This window comes from Coenobita brevimanus, chromosome 42 (assembly GCF_032717465.1).
Source record: "Coenobita brevimanus isolate Jiangsu-jjx chromosome 42, ASM3271746v2, whole genome shotgun sequence".
In the NCBI taxonomy this organism is placed as follows: domain Eukaryota; kingdom Metazoa; phylum Arthropoda; class Malacostraca; order Decapoda; family Coenobitidae; genus Coenobita; species Coenobita brevimanus.
The window spans coordinates 14148777-14166551 of record NC_136995.1 but is presented as its reverse complement, the minus strand read 5'-3'; the positions used below and the strand labels follow the sequence as shown (position 1 = coordinate 14166551).

At 45.8% G+C, this 17775-nt stretch overlaps 1 pseudogene; it reads right to left on the bottom strand.

Annotated features, from left to right (window-relative positions):
* Positions 1-1051: 1051 nt before the first annotated feature.
* LOC145397694 (toll-like receptor Tollo pseudogene) lies at positions 1052-6857 on the bottom strand (annotated as a pseudogene).
* Between the last annotated feature and the right edge of the window lie 10918 nt (positions 6858-17775).

The following is a 17775-nucleotide window of genomic DNA, read 5'->3' as shown; positions in this document are numbered from 1 at the left end:
AACTGACTTAATTAGGGACATGGTACCTAGAGCCACTTCACTTCGTTATTTTGTTTTTATATATATGACTAGATCTTACATAATCATTGCTTTTAGTGACTTTAAGCAACAGTGTATAGTTTCCTTGGACACTGCGTTGACACACACACAGATAATAATAACAACACTGATGAAATGACCTAAGCACACATCCGGTCGAAGTTTCCTTTGCATATACCGTGCCTGCATATCAAGCCTTTTCACCGATTTCCTTTTTCAGTATTGCAATTTTTTCACTGACTTCCTTTTTCAACATTGCAATTTTTCAGTGACTTTTTTCAACATTGCAATTTTTTCACTGACTTCCTTTTTCAACATTGCAATTTTTCATGATTTACATTTCAATATAGCAATCATTTCATTGACTTCAACATTGCAGTCTTTTCACGGATTTCCTATTCAACATTGCAGTCTTTTCACTGACTTCCTTTTTCAATATTGCAATTTTTCCCTGACTTCTTTTCAGTATTGCAATCTTTTCACTTATTTCCATTTCAACATTGCAATCTTTTCACTTACGTCCTTTTCAGCATTGCAGTCTGTCTTTTCAGTGATTTCCTTTGCGGTATTGCATGCCATTGCAATCTTTTCATTGCCTCATGTATAAATACTTTAATTCCATTTCAATATTGCATCCCATTGCAATCACCTGCCTCATTAAAAAGATTTGCACTGATTCCTTTTCAAAATTGCTTCACATTGCAATATTTTCACTGCCTCATTATAGACATCTTCATATCATATAATATTCTTTTCTCTAGGCTACCTACGGCATCAAAAATACTTGCATCTCATTTAGCTATAATTCTAAGCTTATTAATACATTTTCTGAAACTTTTGCATATATTTTACCAAAGCTCTCTACAGCTTCAAAAAAATACTTGCATTTCACCTATAAGCTTTTCGTCGCTTCTTCAAAAATAATGCGTACTTTTATTTCAGGATTTCCATTGCTTAAAAAATACTTACTTCATTTTTAAGCTTTTCTCTGCTTTTCTCCACTTATTTCAGACTTTTCAGTGCTTGTAAAAAAAAAAAATTGCTTTATTATTAAACTTTCTTCGGTGCTTTTATTTTTTCACATATCCAGCATGTTAGAGCTTTTAAAAATACACACAAGAAAAGTATAAATTAAGCTTTCTTTTCAGTGCTTTTTTTTTTCACATATTTCAAGCTTTTCACGGCATGTTAAAAAAAAAAAAAAAAGTTATTAAACTTTCCTTTTCATTGCCGTTTTTCACATATTTCAAGTTTTCCACTGCTTGTAAAAAAAAAAAAAAAAAAAAAAGCTTCCATTTCATTATAACCATTAAGCTTTCCTTTTCATTGCCCTTTTTCACATATTTCAAGTTTTTCACTGCAAAAAAAAAATAAATAAATAAACCTCACAAACACTTCCATTTCCTTAACACCATTCCTGGCCTTTACAAATTTTTGCCATATTATTTTAAGCTTTCCAGTGCTTTCATGTATCTACCTGGTTGTTAACTTAAGCGGGTTACTGGGTTGTCTGAAATTAGGAGCCTGATTGCACTATTTTTCGTATTTTTAGACATTTCATTTTGTTCTGGTAAAATACCCGGTAACAGTTTTTTCATTCACTTTTTTCTTTTTCTTTCATTCATTCTTTTTCCTTCTTTCACTTTCTTTTGCTTTCATTCATTCTTTTTCTTTCATTCTTCATTTTCTTTCATTCTTTTTCTTTCTTTCATTTTCTTTTTCTTTCTTTCACTCTTTTTCTTTCATGCTTCTCATTGCCTCTTAAAAAACTTCCGAATCACATTTCCTGGCTTTGCATCCCATTTTCACCTCCGAAAAAGATGGAGAGGTGGTAGCATCAGTTTTACGGCCCTGTATTCTTCCAACGTGAGTCTTCCGTTTTGTCTTCTTTCAATGTTCTTCATTCTGTCCTCTTCCAGCTTGAGTCCTTCTTGTCTTTTTCTTTCATCTTCCGTCTTCCTTCTTATGTCCTCTTCTGCCTTCTGTCCTCTGATGTCTTCCTTCTTTCTTCTGTCTTCCATTTCTTCTTTTCTTCCATCCTGTCATCATCCTGCCTCAGTTTTCTTCCTACATTTGTTTTGTTTTTTTCTCTTCCTCCTCCTGCTGTCTTCTTCCTTCTCTTTTCCTTCATTTTCTGTCGTCTTCCTCTTTCTCTCTCTCTCTCTCAGCTCTGTTACGCCACCCCACTTCTCACGAACTTTTCACACTTCATTACCTCTTCTCTTACTTTTTCCCTCAACCTTTTTTTTAATATACATAACTTCATCTTTGCCTCTGACGACTCTCATCTATTTTTTCAGCATTTTTTTTTCTCAATATATTTTTCTGGTCGAGGCTTTATATTGTACAGTATTTTATTTATTTTTTTCACTTGTTAATTGGCGTCTTCCTTTTAGATTATTTTTTTCTTTTTTTATTTATCTGGCCAAGTTTTTCCGTCTGACACTTTTATCTGGAAGGGGTTTTTCATTTTACATTTTTCTACCCCCTCTTTTTTTTGGTTGAGTTTTTTCATTTTTTACTTTTATCTAAATTTTTATCTGGTTTTACGATATATACGGTTCTGTATTTTTTCTTTATTTTACACCACTTACTTTATATCTGGATCAGGCTTTTATACCACTGCCTTGCTTTAATTTTTTCTTCCTTTTTTTTTCGTTTTTTTCATGTTTCGTGTGAGGCTTTTAAACCACTGCCTTGCTTTAATTTTTTCTTTTTTTTCATGTGTCGTGTGAATCTTTTATCCCATTGTCTTAATTTTCGTTTTTCTTTTTTTCTGTTTGGTGTGAGAGGTTCAGCACAAACACAGCCACTAGTGTTCCGTTAATGGCACTAAGGACTCTGCCACACCCGGCCATACGTACAGCCTGTAGCAATGAGGAACAAGCTGGTCTGGTGGCGCTCACACCCTCCCGCCCTGTCGTCGCACCCAGCCTGACGTGTACCATCCACTCAGGTGTTTGGGGACTATGTGGGCCTGTAGGAGGGGAGCTGCCTTTCCAGTGACACCAAGCGTATAGGGCTCCAGACTAGACCTAGCTGGATAAGACCCAGCCTGGTGTGTAGGGCCCCGTCAAGGCTGTGAGGGGCCCCCGTGTGACGCCTCCTGCATGACGGGTGGCCGTAACTACGCCCAGTACGCGTCTGAGCCTTGGTGGAGGTTGTGGTGGACGGCGGCGGGGGTATTAACGCTGTATTTGTTGGTATTGGAGGAGGACCGGTCAGGGATGGAACTGTACGTGTGCACAACCCGTTGATTGCCAGTGCCCGCGTCAGGCATGGCGAACCTTAACTTGTCCCAGAACAGCTTGTCACTGACGTGGATGCAGGTGTTGGTCTTGAGGTAGAGGCGTAGGTCTGGATCGAGATCTCTGGCTGGAATCTCGCCCAGTACCACCACAATCAGCCGCTGCCGCCGCTTCTTGAACACTTCGTGGTGTGCACTCTTGAACTGGAAGCGGCACCACTCGTTCTCGATGAAGTTCTTGGAGAGGACGATGATGGTGCGGCGTGAGGATTCGACCGCCTCTACGATGGTGTCGGCGATGTAGGCGGTCACGGGGAAGTCGCGATAATGGAGGCACACACGGTACGGCCGGTCCCCCCTCTCCAGCTCCCCTGCCAACACCTGGTTAACCCACGCCTCGTCCTTTGAGCTGTACGAGACAAAGGCGTCGAAGAGTTTGTCCCTGTCGTCACTGGTAGAGGCGCTGTGACACATCCTGAAGCCACACTGTGAGTACACCCACACCCTGAGTGTCCCACGGTACAGGAAGCACAGTATCACAGCCACCACCACCACGAAGGCGACACACGTGGCGATGACAGGGTGGAGCAGGTTATCCAGGACCATAGGCTGGATCACTGTGGAGGGAGTGGATGTGTTCATGCAAGTAGTGGCGTTGAATTCCATGATATACCACCCTGAATCATCATCATCATCATCTTCCACCTCACTGTCACCAGGGTAGCACTTTACTTCTCGCCCATCAGTCACTTTCCTTTCGTTGCCCGTCAGCCATATCCCGAAAGATTGAACAAATTGGCACTGACATGACCACTGGTTGGCACTGAGGGAGACGCGGCCGAGGTAAGGGTTGTCAACGAGCCGCCAGACGGGGAAGTTACTGAGGCGGTTGTTATGTAGGGTAAGGCGCTCCAGGTGGAACAGTGTGGCAAACGTGTGCTGGTGGACGTAGCGCAGCCTGTTGTTGTGCAGGTACAGTTCCCTTACGCCAGACAATCCCTGGAACTCATTACCTCTCAGTGCTTCTAGCAAATTATCCTGTAGATGTAGCGCCGTTAGCCTCGTTAGTCCACTGAAGGTACCATTATCAAGGCTGCGTACGTTTGAGGCATTCACATACAGGACCTGAAGGTGCTTGCGGCCAATAAAGGAGTGTGAAGACAGGTTACGCAGGTCATTGCCATCCAGGTAGACTTGCGTAGCGTCCATGGGGATGCGGTCAGGCACTTGCTGCACATCCTGTAGTGAGCAGTCCACGATGTTTGACCGCCACGACTGATCATGGTAACACCCACAGCCGTCAGGACACGTCATCTCGCAGTCACAGGCGTCAAACTCACAGCAGTGGCAGAGGGCGAAGCAGTGGGTCTCGTACTGACAGAGGAAGCGGGCGGGATTGACTTCAACGAGGGGGATAAAGGCGCCGGTGCGAGCAAAGGGCATCTGACAGTATATACTCTCCAGGTCCATAATGGTTGGGTTTTGTCGTTCGTGTTCGAGGCCATTAATACGCTGCAACCACTCCATCTTGCAGTCACACACAAACGGGTTCCCGCCGAGGTAAAATTCCGGCAGGGACTTATTGCCAGGGACCTCGGCCAGTCGTAAAGCAGACATGTCCATTTTCGATAACTGATTGGCGAATAAATCCACTCGGGTCAGATTGGCCTTTTTGAAGAACGTGAAGGGCTCAACCACGGAAATCCGATTATCGTTGAGAAAAAGTAGCTGCACACTATCGGGGATCTGTATGCTGTTGATGTACTGGAGTTTGTTAAAGCTTACGTCCAGTGTCTGTAGGCTCAGGTCATGTCGCTCGCGGTAATTCCCAAGCTCACTTATTTTATTTCTGTGGAGGTCTAACCACTGTAAACTCACTGGGATAAAATGATAATCAAATTCCTCTATATGGTTATCAGACACATTTAGCCACACTAAGTTAGGAAGATTTTCAAACAAACCACTGATACTGGTGAGCATATTGGCATCGAGTCTCACTGCTTGTAGGTTAAGGTTGTGATCAAACGTACCACTTTCTATATGTGTTATGGCATTCTTGGCTAAATTTAGTATTTTGAGGGAGGGAATATCACTGAACGTGTCCTTGCTAATATTGCCTGAGATCCTGTTATTCACTAGCCTGAGCCCATACAAAAACTGGAGGCCTCTGACTGGCATGTCGTCCAGGGAGGCGATCTGATTTTCCCCTAAATCGAGTGTTTTCAGGAAGCGCAGATGGCCCACGTCCTCAGGCACCACCGTCAGTTGGTTGCCATTCAGGTTGAGGTCGGCCAGGCTGGTTAGGTTGGCCAGGGAGGCAGCATCAACCCGACTGATGCGGTTGTTGTCCAGGGCTAGGAAACTTAGAACATTGACACCCTGGAAGGCGCGGTCTGGCACACTAGTCAGGTGGTTGTAGGATAAATCTAGGGTGTGCAGGTTGACGCAGGCTGCGAAGGCACCTGCTGGGATGGTGTGCAGCTGGTTGTGGGCCAGACGCAACACCTGCACGCCATACAGGTCTTTGAACACCTGTGGACTCAACTCCGAGATGTTGTTGTGCGAGAGGTCCAGCACCATGAGGCGGATGAGGCCCTGAAAGATGGATGCAGTCAGCCACTCTGCCTTCAGGTCATTATGTGCTAAATCCAGCTCTACTAAATGCTGCAGGCCGCGGAACAACCCAGGCGCTAGCATGGACAGCGAGTTGTTGCGGGCGCGGCAGTTCATGAGCTCCGGCGTGTGCATGAAGGCGTCATCAGGCAGGGCCACCAGGCGGTTGTGGGAGATGTCTAGGGTGTTGAGGCTGTATAAACCCTGTAGTGCGTTATCATCCAGCTTGTTGAGGTCGTTATGGTGCAGCAGAAGGCGATGCAGGCGACTCAAACCCCGCAACGCACCCTCCCCCACCACCCGCACGTCGTTGTGGGCCAGGTCTAGCGTTGACACGTCGGAGCGACACGCCGCCTCGCCCTCGCCAAACCCCAGCTGCGACAGGTCCTGCAGGTGGTTGTGGCTGAGGTTGAGCTGCTTTAAGTTGGACAGCTGGCAGAAGGCGCCTGGCGGCAGCTCCCAGATGTTATTTGTGCTGAGGTCGAGGCGCTCCAGCTGCTGCAGGGGACGGAACACCTCGGGCTGCGGCGTCAGACTCATGGTGGGTCCGTGGGCGTTACGTGTCCGCAGCGTCAAGTTCCGTAGGTTCCTGAAGTTAACAAAGGTGTTATCCTCGAGGGCGGTGATCTTGCAGTACTCCACGTTGAGCTCCCTCACCCTGACAAAGCCCGCTAGGGTGTAGGGTGTGAGGACGCTTTGGTTGTGGTACATGGAGCTGCACCGTAGGGTAAGTCTGACCACAGCGTCTGCAGCCACCCTACTTAGGTTTGCTATCCTGGTCTCCTCCCGCAGCGTGGTGAGGGAACAGGCAAGGGCGCGCTCTCTGCCGCTGAGGGCGCGACTCTCACAGCGGCCCCCACCACCACCGTAGCACCAGCACACCCCACACACCACAGCCACCGCCGCCACCCTCACCCACCACACTCCCACACACATCTTTTGATTGGCGAATATTACTTCACTGCGAGTAGAAATGCCTTACTAGACATTCCTGCAGACAGGAGGGAATTGGTGAAAGTCTTTGGTTCGCCTGGGACCAACATTACCGCACTTTTAGGTAACGTCGGAGCGGCATATCCCCGCCTCCCGCTGCCTTAACTCATACTGTCGCTCCCGAGTCGCACTATGGCTGAAGCGAGTGACCCAGAGTGCTGCCTGGGAAGAATGATCGTACGCTGCCTTACCCCACACCCTTCCGTCCTGCCTACCCTGTGTTGCTCCGCCTCTACCCCTCCCCTCACCCCTTCCCGGCTCTACCCCTTCCCTCACCCCTTCCCTTCCTCACCACTCTCTCTCTCTCTCTCTCTCTCTCTCTCTCTTTCCTGGCCCTTCTCCATGCCTCGCTCCACCCACCCTCGCCTCTCGCCCCTTACCCCATGCCTCAGTCTCACACTGCCTCTCGATCCCTAGCATCAAAACTCTTAACATCATTTCCTACGCTTCTGTATCTGTCTGTCTGTACTTCTAAGTAACATTTAAGTTCATTCGCTGCACATTCCTCTCTCTCTCTCTCTCTCTCTCTCTCCACCCTATGTAACTCCACCCTTATCCCACCACTCGTACCCTCTCTCTCTCTCTCTCTCTCTCTCTCTCTCTCTCTCTCTCTCTCGCTACCACCATCTTGTAGCGCCCATCTTGACTACCCATCTCCTTCACCCTAAATCCACCACCCTCACCCGTCTTCACCCCACCATCTCACCCTGTTAATTTTTTCTTCAGTTCACCTTTATCTTAGTTCTTCCTTTCATCCTCACCCTCATTCTTCCATCCTCACCCTCTCTCCGTCATCCTCACCCTCATCGCATCCTCCTCACCCTCATCGCATCCTCCCCAGCCTCATTCCATCCTCCTCACCCTCACTCCATCCTCCTCACCCTCACTCCATGCCCCTCACCCTCAGTCCATCCTCCTCACCCTCACTCTGTACCCTCACCTTACCATCCTTATCCCTTCCTCGATTTTCCACCCTCACTCCCTCACCCTCACCCTCACCACACCAGTCTCGTAACCCTAAAACTTGACGACACTTCCTCTCTCCAGATTCTCTCTCCCTCCTTTGCCTCACTCTGTCACCCTCATCACTACCCTTGCCCTCATCACATCTGCTCCCTCCCCTGTTGTCACCTCACTGTCACCCTCACCCTACCGTCCTCACCACCAAACGTCACCCTCTCTTTCACCCGCATCCTCATTCTTCCGTCCTCCCTCCCTCCATCACCCTCACCCTCACCCTAACTCACATCTCGCCTCACTTTAACCTCACCCTTACTGCAGCACCCCACCCTCACCCTGCTCCTCACGACACCACCCCACCCTCACCCTCACTGCACCACCCCACCCACACCCTCATCGCACCACCCCACCCACACCCTCACTGCACCACCCCACCCTCACCCTCACTGCACCACCCCACCCACCCTCTCACGACACCATCCCACCCACCATCTCACGACACCATCCCACCCACACCCTCACTGCACCACCCCACCCTCACCCTCACTGCACAACCCCACCCTCACCCTCACTCCACCCTGTTCCTCTTTCACCCTGGCGCTGACGAGGAGCCCATACGTGGAGGGGATGTGCACTCTAGATGGAGCCTAGCAACTGCGGCGTCCACCCGGGGCCAAACTTCCTTATATTTCCCTGCACTTCACCGTCCATCCTCACCCTCACTTTGTCACTCTACTATATTCACTCTTATTCCACCAGCCTCACCCTGACACCATCACTTCATTTCCCTCACCCTGACTCACTCCCCCTCATCGTCACCCCCTCACCCTAACCCTTCTACACTCACCCTCACTCTAAATGTCCCCCTATTAGATCCCCACCCTCACTCTACCTCCCTTACTCTTCTCTTACCCGTACCTTCACCCTCACCCTAAGTACCCATTTCATCCTTATTCTTCACCTTCACCCTCACTCTCATCTCCACTGCACACCCTTACCCTGTCACGCTCACCCTAAATCCTCACCTTCACCCTCATCGTTCCTTCGCACCCTATCACCCTTACCCCTCACCCTCCCCTGCACCCTCACTAACTTACAGCCTCAGAAAGTACACATCCACCCTCACTCTCACCTCACACCCTCACCCTACCACCCTCACTCTCACTTCACACCCTCACCCTACCACTCTAACCTTTCCTTTCACCCTGTCACTCTAGCATCGTCACTCTCATTCTATCTTACCTCTGTACTTTCATCCCATCACCCTAACCTCATCCTCATTCCTTAGCCTGAACTTTCTATTTACTGCCACCCTCATCTTCACCCTTTCACTCACCGTCTCACTGTCACCGTATCACCCTAAGTCGACGATACTCACCCTCTCACAAAGTCAGGTCTCCCTCTCCTGCTCCCACTTTCTTATCTTATTCCTTACCTCATCACCCTTCACCCTTACTTGCAGTTCCCTCACCCTCTCTCCTTTTTTTCACCTTCCCCTTCACCCTCACCCCCACCCTTACTCGTACCCCTTACCACAGCTTTTACCCATCCCCTCATCTCTCACCCTAGCCCTCACCCTCTTTCTTTTGTCACAGTCTTTTGCAGTACCCTTACCTTCAGTAATATCCTCACCCTCACCCTACGTCCTCATCCTAACTTCACCCCTTATCCCCCACCCTCACCCTCACCTCGTACCCTGTCACCCACATTTGCTCTCTTTCCTCACCCTCACCAAACATATAGCCTACACACACACACACACACACACACACACACACACACTGTAAATCCTTGCTGTTTGAGTTTCTGTATAAATCCTTGCAATCATACATAAATCCTATATATATATATAAATTGTGGTTGAAATAGGATGGATTGTGGTTGAAATAAGGATGGATTGTGGTTGAAATAGGGTGGATTGTGGTTGAAATAAGGATGGATTGTGGTTGAAATGGGATGGATTATTGAGGTTGAAATAGGATGGATTGTGGTTGAAATAGGTTGGATTGTGGTTGAAATGGGATGGATTGTGGTTGAAATGGGATGGATTGTGGTTGAAATAGGATGGATTTTGCTCCATAGATAATACTTCCAACGATAAAGATCAAGCATTATTATTATTTAAATTATTATTATTATTATTATTATTATTATTATTAGTCATTGTTATTATTATTATTCCTATTATTCCCTTGCTGACGTAGGGTCCCGGGGCTAGGCTAACATTATCTTCTTTCCTTATGGGTGTGCAGTGTTTTATTTATGTATTTTAAAGGCGTCAGAAAGTGAAGGTGTGCATGGTTTGTGTATCCAGATTTCTCTCTCTCTCTCTCTCTCTCTCTCTCAAATGAACTGTAAGGGTTGTATGGTTTGCATCTAATTCTCTCTCTCTCTCTCTCTCTCTCTCTCTCTCTCTCTCTCTCGGATGAACTGTAAGGGTTGTATGGTTTGCATCTAATTCTCTCTCTCTCTCTCTCTCTCTCTCTCTCTCTCTCTCTCTCTCTCTCAAATGAACTGTAAGGGTTGTATGGTTTGCATCTAATTCTCTCTCTCTCTCTCTCTCTCTCTCTCTCCACAGTTACCTCCCAGCAGCCGTCCCCGCAAAACACGACCCACTCCCTCATTGTTTCCTCTTGGAGACTCAACCCTGACCCACACAGGACCCACCACCGCTGCTCGTGTTTCCTAAGGGGAGGGGAGGGGAGGGAGAGAGGGAGAGGGAGGGGTTCAAATAATCTTTCCATCTCCATCTACTTATTTCCCAGCCTCTCTCTCTCTCTCTCTGTGTTTTTCCATCTATGACTTTATATCTATCTATGGGTCTGTCTGTCTGTCTGCGTGTTTGTTTCAGTGTATGTCTATCTGCATCTATTTTTCGTGGATAAGGTAAAAAAGGAGGGTAGGAAAGAGAAGGAAATGGAGAATGAGGGAGAGGAGAGGGGAGAAGGAAGATATAAGAGGAAGAAGGAAATGGAGAAGGGAGAGGAGAGGAGAAGGGAGAAGAAGGAAGGCAGATAGAGGAAGAAGGAATTGGAGAAAGAAGAGAGAAGAGGGGAGAAGGCAGATAGATAAGAGAGGAAAGAGAAAATGGAAAAAGAGGGAGAGGAGAAGAGAAGGGAGAAGAAGGAAGAGAGACAAAGGAAGAAGGAATTGGAGAAAGAAGGAGAGGAGAGGGGAGAAGAAGGCAGATAGGTAAGAGAGGAAAGAGAAAATGGAAAAAGAGGGAGAGGAGAGAGAAGAAGAAGGTAGACAGAAGAGAGGAAGGAGGAAATTGAAAGTAAGATGATTGAGAGAGAATGAGTAGGAGGGGGAAAGGGAGGAAAATAGATGAACATAAAGGTAGATAGGGAGGAAGAAATGGGGAGGGGTAGATTAGGGTAGGAAAAGGAGGAATATAGGTGGACATAGAGGTAGACAGGGAAGGAGAAATGGGGAGGGGTAGATGAAGGAATGAAAAATTAGTAAAACGGAGATGGGAAAGGAGAAGGAAGTAAGCGATAAGGATGGAGAAGAGAGTGGGAGAGTTGAAGAGGGAGAGGAAGATGGGAAGGTAAGGAAGGAAGGAGAGAGAGAGGGGCAGAATGGGAGGTGGGCAGAGGGGAGGAAAGAAAATTAAAGGTGAGAAAAATTGGAGAGAAGTAGTGAAAATGTAAGAGGGGAAAGAGGAGAGGGGATGGAAGAGAGTATATGGAGAAACACAGGATAGAAAGTAGACAGAATTGAGAGGCATGACGAAAAGGTGGATGGAAAATGAGAGGAAAGTGAAGAGGGATAAAGGATGAGGAGAGGGGATGGGAGAGAGGGGAGGAAGGGGGAGGGGAATTGGGGAAAAGGAAGATAGATAGATAGATAAACAGGAGACTGGGAAAAGGAAGGGAGAGAGATGAAAGTAGAGAGGAGGAAAAATAGAAAAGACTTAGGGAAAGAAAATCAATAGACAGAAGAGGGAAGAAAGGGGAGGAGGGGAAACGAAAGTAGAGGAAATGACAATGGAAATGGAATGAGGGAAAACGCAAGAAGGAAGATACATGGAAGAGAGAGGGAAAGATGAAGGAGGGTGGAGAAAGAGAGGGGGAGAGGAAAGGTGAAAATAAGGGGGGAGAAGATAGGTAGAAAATTGGGAAGCAGGATGAAAAGAGAGAGGAAGAGATTTGGGAAAAAGCAAGGAAAAAGAGCGACAGAAAAGAGCAAGGGAAGAGAGCGAGGGAAAAGAGCAGGGAAAAAGAGCAAGGGAAGCAGCTTAAGCCACTCGTTTTAAAAGCAGGGACAATAAACTCCCTCCCCCAATCTCCTAATCCATCTTACTCTTCCAGTACTCTCTCTCTCTCTCTCTCTCTCTCTCTCTCTCATTTTTTCGTTTTGTTTTTCGTCCTCTCGTTTTTTCCTTCCTGTATTTTTTGGTAATTTTTCCCTCAATTATATCGGCAAATGTCTCTTAGCTATCCGCATGTCTGTCTGTCTATCTATCTGTCTCTCCATCTATGGCTGCATCTATGTATCTGTCCGTCTATCCATCTGTGGCTTCATTTGTCTGTCTATATGGCTGTCTATCCATTTATGGCTGCATCTGTTTATTTATCTGTCCATCCGTCTATGACTGAATCTGTGTATCTATCTGTCTATCCATCTGTGGCTTCATCTGACTGTCTGTCTGTCTATCCATCTATGGCCGCATGTCTGTCTATCTACCTGTCTATCCATCTATGGCTGTATCTATGTTTATCTATCTGTCTGTCTGTCTACCCATGTATCTATATTCTATTTCTGCCTTCCTTTGCAGCTGAAGTCAGAGAGGGGAGGGATTTTCGCCAGGTAACAACGAACATGCTATAGATATTCCAGGTACTCATTTTACCCATCTAAATGAGACAGGTGAGGGACGCCTTCACATGGTGGCACCGATATAGCTAGCGGTGGAGCTGCCTGGCTATACAAACGTCCCTCAACTCCCTCCCTATCCCCCGTATAGAGAAGGATAGGGGACTGCAGGGGGAGGGTCACTTCAGCCTGCAGTCCACTGGGTTCACGTTTCTCTTAATAGCCCCATTACTAGTCATTAAGCTTCTTGTTTACTGGTGTACCTGTTTTTCTCACTACTATCTCTATTTCATCTCTCCTTCCTACGTTCCCTTTCTCTCTCTCTCTCTCTCTCTCTCTCTCTCTCTCTCTCCATTTGTCTCGTATGTCCCATTTTCCCCTCCTTCCTTCCTCACGTTTCCCCTTCCTTTTCTTTATCTTTCCCCTCCATGTGTAATTTCCTCAGGTTTTCCTCCCACTTCATCCTCTCTCCTCAAGCTTCTTCCTTCTCTCTTTTCCCTCCATCTTTCCTCCATCTCTCTCCCTCATTCCTTCTCTTTACCATTCCCTTTGACCTTTAAGTTTCCTCAGGCATTTCTCTTACTTACCTCTTTTTTTCCAGTTCCTCACTCCTTTTCTCCATCTCCTCTCCCTCCCTCCATCTTTTCTCCATCTCCTCTCCTTCCCTCCATCTTTTCTCCTTCCCTCCATCTTTTCTCCATCTCCTCTCCTTCCCTCCATCTTTTCTCCATCTCCTCTCCTTCCCTCCATCTTTTCTCCATCTCCTCTCCTTCCCTCCATCTTTTCCCCATCTCCTCTCCTTCCCTCCATCTTTTCTCCATCTCCTCTCCATCCGTCCATCTTTTCTCCGTCTCCTCTCCTTCCCTCCATCTTTTCTCCATCCCCTCTCCTTCCCTCCATCTTTTCTTCATCTCTCCTTCCCTCCATCTTTTTTCCATCTCCTCTCCATCCCTCCATCTTACAATTTCCCTCCTTCCATCCCTCCATCTTAACCATCTCCCTCCTTCCCTCCCTCCGTCTAATACCCTTCCTGTCTTTTCTCTCAACCTGTCATCCATCTCATTCCATCTTTCCCCCCCCCTCCTTCCCTCCGTCTCATTTCCACCTCCCCCCTCCTTCCCTTTCGTTCTTCCCTCCATATTCCTTCCTTTCTTCCCTCCATCCCCTCCCTCCTTCCTCCGTCTCTTCTCCACCTCGCCCCTGCTTCCCTTTCGTCCCTCCTTCCATCTTCCCTCCCTTCTTCCCTCCTTCCCTCCCTCCTTTATTTCCAGTCTCTCCTAATCCCTTAATTGTGGATCAGATTCCCTCCCACTCCTTAGGGGGTCCTCAGAAGGCGTCAATGGCCCCAAAGATTCGTTTAAAGACACCCACACATCCTTTAAACGTACCCTCACCTACCCATTGTCTGTCGGGGGGCCGTGCAGGTCCAATGGCACGTAAGCCGTATTTACCAAGGCACGTATTTTGACAGGGCACGTAAGGGGAGAGGAACGAGTTTTATTTATTTATTATTAAGAAGGCACACATAAACATAACATGCTTTTCTCGCGATTATGGGGAGAAATTGGATGTACGTACTGCTTGTCCTCGAAGGCACGTGTTTTGACGGCACGTAAGGGAGAGAGGCAAATGGTAGTGTTTGTAGAATGTGCACGTAAATATAACAAACAACTTATATATTCAACCTTGTAAATCGAGACAGTAATTCAATGGCACGTAATGTGTATTGTAGAAGGTACGTGTATTTTGACAGGGAACGTAAGGGGATAGGAGCGAATGGTAGTGTTTGTAGAATGTGCACGTAAATATAAACAGGGACAAGAATATTTCATTGGCACTTAATGTGTATTCTAGAAGTTGTGTATTTTGAGAGCACGTAAGGGGAGAGGAACGAGTTGTTTGTAGACTGCGCGTAAACATAGCATACCTTACTTCATCCACGTAACTGTAGGGAAATATATAAATACCCTATGTATGCAGAGTATGGTCATAGAATTATTTAAGTGACACATAAGGAAAGGCGTAATAAGCAAAATAAATCGCATAGGAGGAGGTGTTAGGGAGTTTCCATTACAACGAAATTGCTATATTTTTCAAGGTGTGGAAGTAGATCAGTTCCGTCAGAGGAAATAATAATAATAACAATAATAATAATGATGATGATGATGATACTGATGAAGACTCCACGGAAATGAATAAGTTGTAGAGCGAGAGAGGTTAAAGGCGATCATGTTAGGTGTGGACGGCCAGGTGGCAGAGAGAGAGAGAGGACGAAAACGAGAGAATATCTTGAGGAAAAGAAGAAGATGGAAAGATGATTAGAAGGAATGTGAGAGAGAGAGAGAGAGAGAGAGAGGAAAGTGGACAAAAAACGAGAGATTATCTTAGGAAAATAAGAAAATGAAAAGATGGTTAGAAGGAATGCGATATAATTTGTGGCATTTGGATTGAGAATTTTCAGAATAGACTAGAAAGGTTTTTTGAGGAGAAGGTGTATCATAAGGGGCTTTGAAGATTTCGTTATATTTCCTCTTTAGCGATTCATCCTGTACATTACACCTTGGTATCCTTATATGTATTACAGGTAAGACGGTTAATACACACACACACACACACACACACACACACACACACACATGCAAAAATTATGTGCCATATGCAAAATAAATCGGTAAGGAAAGGGTGTTAACGGAGACTTCTAACGCACCTGGAATTCTTTCGGGCAGCAGAGATGATGATGATGATGATTATTATTATTGTATATTTTCAGTATTAGTGTTGTTGTTGTTATTATTATTATTATTATTATTATTTATTATTATTATTATTATTATTGAGGATATTAATAATATTATTATTATTATTGAGGATATTAATATTATTATTATTATTATTGAGGATATTAATATTATTATTATTATTATTATTTGTCTTGAACAGATCTTAAATTTGGCTTTCTGTTATTTGTTTTTGTTTCTTCTTGAAGAGAATAATGTTGCCGTCTCAGGCCTTTGGTTCCTTCTTCCTTGGTTACTAAATATACTACTATAGTCAAATCTATCTTCCAGTCTCCTTGGTTACTAGTCAAATCTATCTTCCAGTCTCCTTGTTTACTAGTCAAATTAATCCTCCAGTCTCCTTGGACACTAGCCAAAGATATCTTCATCTCCTTGGTTGCTAGTCAGATGTATCCTCAAGTTTCCTTGGTTACTAGTCAGATCTGTCTTCCAGTCTCTTTGGTTACTAGTCATATTAAAAAAAAAAAATAGAGGGTATCCTAAGACCTTCAGAATATGGCTTCTAGAGAAACAGATAAACAAAAGAAAACAAAAGAAGTGAATGGGAGGAGGTGTAGGGAGGGAGGAAGGAAGGGAAGAGGTGGGGGAGGTGGGAGGGAGGAAGGGAAAGGAAAAGCCACAGAGAAGGGAGGGAAGGAGGTTAGAGGGTGAGGGAAGAACGGAGGGGGGAAGGAGAAGCAAAGCCAAAAGATAAAAGGGGGGAGGGAGAGAGATAAGGAGGGATGGAATGGGAAGGGACATTTGGTAGATGGTGAGCAAAAGGGATTTAGGGATCAGGGAGGGAAGGAAAGATGGGAGGGAGAGGGAGGGAGGGAGGGACATTTGGTGGATGGCGAGGGAAGTTTGAGGTCTGAGGAGATCAAGAAACAGAGGCATTTGGTAGATGGGAACGAGGGGGGGGGGGTACGAGATGGGAAGGAGGGAGAGGGAAAGTGGAAGGAAGGAAGGATGGAGAGGGAACGTGGAAGGAAGGATGGAGAGGGAACGTGGAAGGAAAGAAGGGAACAGGAAAAGAGGAGTAGAAGAGAGAGAGCGATTGAGATGCATTTAATGGATGAAAATGAGGGTTAGAGAGGGAAAGAAGGAATGAAGGAAGGATGGAAGGGAAGGGTGGAAGGAAGAAAAGAGGGAGGAGAAGGGTGGAAAGAAGAAAGGAAGGAGGGGGGAGGGAGAGGAGGATAGCGAAGTAGAGGGGGTCAGGGAGAGAAGAATAGAGGGAGAGGGATTGAGAAATATTTATAGGATATATATGAAGGTTCGAAGGATGAGATAAAGAAACAAGCATATTGATATTTGGTGTATGAGAGGGAGGAGGGAGAAAGGGAGGAAGGAGGGAGGGGAAGGAAAAGGAGAAGGGGAGGAAGAGCTAAGGAAGGACGGTGGGAATGGGGAGGGAAGAGAAGGAGGAAAGTAAGGAGGTGGAGGAAGAAAATGAAACTAAAGAGAATTGGAAGAAAAGAAAAGAGGGAGGGAGGAAAATAGGTAGGTAGGTAGAAGGAGAGGGGGGAAGGGGTAGATAAGGTGGGCAGATAGGTAGCTGGAAGGAGAGAAGTAAGCAAGAGAAGGAGAAAACGAAAGAGATAAAAATAATTAGCTGGAAGGAAAGAGGGAGACAAGGAAAAGAAGACTAATGGAGGGAGTGAGAGAGGGAGGAAAATAGACAGAAGAAGAGAAGGGAGGGAGGGCTAAAGAGGGAGAGATTTAGGGAGGGAGGGAAAAAGAGAGAAGGGAGGGATGGAGAGACATAAAGGCAGGCGATGATGGAGGTGGGAATGAAGATGAGATACGTGAAAGGGGTGAACAATTAGAGAGAGAGAGAGAGAGAGAGAGAGAGAGGTCGAAAAGATGGTTGGAGGGAAACTAGAGAAAGAGTGTGTGTGTGAGAGAGAGAGAGAGAGAGAGAGAGAGAGACATTCCTCCCCTAATCCCCCCATTGTGACACCTGAGAGAACCCCCCCAAACGGCTACCTTCTTTTTATTCTATTTACCTGTTTGTTTACCTGTATGCCCCTTAATTGCTTTTTCTCAGGTATTTTAATTCTCTCTCTCTCTCTCTCTCTCTCTCTCTCTCTCTGTTTTCATGTCTTTTTCTTTAGTTTTTTTAAGATGCCTTTTATTTTTTATATTATTATTTAGAGTTCGACCAGGTAATTGTTTTTTCTTCGTTTATCTGTGTCCGTCTGTCTATGTCTATCTATCCATCCATCCATTCTTTCATTCTGTTTTTATTTATCTTTTTTATGATTTTTATATTTTTGATCCACGATTTTTTCACGTAATTTCCTGTGTGGTTTTCGTGTTTTTTTT